The sequence below is a fragment of the Diabrotica undecimpunctata genome, chromosome 2, assembly GCF_040954645.1.
Source record: "Diabrotica undecimpunctata isolate CICGRU chromosome 2, icDiaUnde3, whole genome shotgun sequence".
Lineage (NCBI taxonomy): Eukaryota > Metazoa > Arthropoda > Insecta > Coleoptera > Chrysomelidae > Diabrotica > Diabrotica undecimpunctata.
In genome coordinates, this window is record NC_092804.1 from 114,602,263 (window position 1) to 114,605,196 (window position 2,934).

A 2,934-nucleotide genomic window follows, 5' to 3' on the forward strand; every position below is an offset into this window, starting at 1 on the left:
TAACTCAACTTTGATTTTTGTGTGACTTAAGGCTATTTGAATATTGCCTCCTTAATTATAATAAATAAATATTATTTATAAACAGTATTAAATTGTTATTTATAACTAATTATTCCTAAAGACTCTTATTAAATTTGAACAAATCAGTTTTTTAGTATTAAGAGTTTAGTTTACTTTACTGAAAAAAACTGAGAGTGGCCATCTTCGCGTATATCGCTTTCGATTTAGTCTCATTATAAAAAAGTTTGATATTTGGTGTATTTTTGGTGCATCAGAATGCTGGTTTGATAGAAAGAGAAGTATCTTTGTAGGTTTCTGACGTATTACATAAGAAAGAAGAGTAACTGGTGGGTTTTCAGACGTTGGATCTAAAAATAGAAACGTATTTGAATACAATTGCCTTCCTTCTGGTTTCTTAAGTAGTTCCGGTATATGCCTGCGATTTTGTTGGAGTGTGCCAACTAAAGTCAGACCAAAGTCTTTGTGGAGATCTTCTGCAAACTCCACAGAAGTCTAATATCTGTCCGTCTTTAAGTTACGTCCAGAGTTTCGAATCGGAGATAGCAATATTTTTACTATTCTCTGTGGATCCCTAGATGCTGGTTTGCTGCCTTCCTATTTTCCTGTAAACCTCCATATACAAAACGTAACGAGTTAAACGATCTGCAAGTATTCGTATAAGAACAGCTTTATACCAGGCTTTTCTTTCATGAATACTTTGATCGAGCGTCTAACTCGAAATCAAGATAACATTTCGTTTATTGCGACGTTCATATGGGGTGTAAAATATCTTAAAAATGTATTGTTTAGCAAATAAAATATTTTAAGTAAAGGTGCAAACTTGTCTGCCTATTTCCTCTCAACTAGGGTGGTTTTATTGTCAAATCTTAAAATTTTTGTCGATGATCTGCCAAATTTTTTAGACCACAAATCGTTATAATTTAATTTGATGTCATCATTAGCTCCCATCAAAATGAAAATACCAAGTAAAGCTAAAATCTCGGTATCATCTTCTTTTGGCACGGTTGTACGCTCAGCTTCTTCATTGGTAGGCCGTACAAGATTTTGCAGTATTTCCGGAGTAAAGAATTTTTGTAACGACTGCAATATATTTTCTACTTTATCTTCGTGTCGAAGTTCTGATTGATCACGTATACACACACCTACATACACACATATAAACATATCTATATATACGTACATAATATATAATGATAAGTTAGTAATTTTGAATGGAGGTGGATTGTCCGAGATCACTCTTATCCTGTCTCAGTTTCGTTCTCTATCATGAACTTTCTCTTCATAATTTTTGTTACTTTTTCTATAAGAAATTCAAAGTTCTCTCTGCTTTTCATAGTGCTCCTCTGTGCCCTACATTCTACTTGCCATTCTGTCTAATGGCAGCTCTGGCCTAAGGTAGGTGGCCGTCTCGAGAGTTATAGAGAGTCTTCCGTTCTTTCGCTAGGAGGTAAATGGAAAGAGTGCCCGCTATCACCTGTAGGTCTGTTGTTGTAATCCGGTACGCACTTGTCACTTTTAATAGGGGCTTTCGTTGGGCTCTGGTTATCATGTCTCTGTACTTTTTGTAATTTAGTACATCTGCCCAAATGGGGGTTCCATATTATAGAGTCGACTGTACCACTTACAGGTACATTCTTTGTTTGTGGCTGCTTGGGCCTCCTATACTCGGCATGATCCTTTGTGTTGCTGCCATTCTTTCTTCCGCCCTCTGGACAACATTTATCCGGTGTTTCGTGAACCTTAGACTTGTGTTGATATATATGCCTACTTATTTTGCACAGTTTGTAGGCATTATATTAGTATCAATTTGAAAAGTCAACTCGTGTCTTCATCGTGGTCCTCTTAGTATGACCACTTCCGTTTTGCTTCCTACCAGTTCGAGATCATTTCTAGCCATCCAGCTGTTGACTTTTTTGCATGTGTTGACTTTATCTTTGATTTCTTAGTTCATGTCAGTCGTGACTAATATCGCCAGGGCATCTGCGTATGCGATAACTAGAGCATCTCTACCATAGTCGATTTCTAGTACCCCGTTATGTAATATATTCTAAAGTGTTGGACTTAATACGGAACCTTGCGGTACGCCGGCTGTTAACTTCTATTCTGTAAATTTTGCCACTGTAACGTATTTATTAGTAAGATACCTTTTAATGATATTAATGAGATATCCTGACACTCCTGCTGATTCCAGTTATGTTATGATATGTGCTCAGTTGGCAGAGTTGACGGCATTCTTCACATCAAACATAACCAGTAAGGAACAAATATATTTAGAAAATCATATGTAATGCAGTGTTGTGGATACTTTTTAACCCACCCTTGGGCTCTCTAGGGTTATTAATGAACATAGAGTTTCTGAAGGTTTTTTGATTTAAAACTGGTATTACAGTGGAAGTTAAAAAGTCTCTAAAAATCAGTTTGGTTAAGATATACTGCTATAACAGTGCTTTGTTCCATTTTTCCAGGAAATGGAAAAGACTATTTTTTGTATTCACTAATATAAAGTATGTATTTTTCCTTAAAAACAAAGCTTTTTCCTCAGGTGATATTATAATAGTGTGTCAAAATATTATATGATATAATATATGATATAAATAATATGTGCTTGTTTCTCTATGTTATGCGTAATTAAAAGAAATATACCAATAAGAGATTCACATATGAAAAGCTACCATTATATGAAAATTATCCAACGGTAATATATTGAGCATAGAGAGAAGAAAAAGGAAATGACAAATTCACATGAATATAAAAAATATTGATAGGGAAGAAAATATTCCCCAAAAGTTTTTTATACTTAATTTATAAAAAAATCTGTATTTATCGTTAAAAATTACCATATTTTATCTTCAAGTGCGTCCATGAATATTATTGATTCATGCGAGTGTATCTATTAAGTAGAGCAAAATTTAT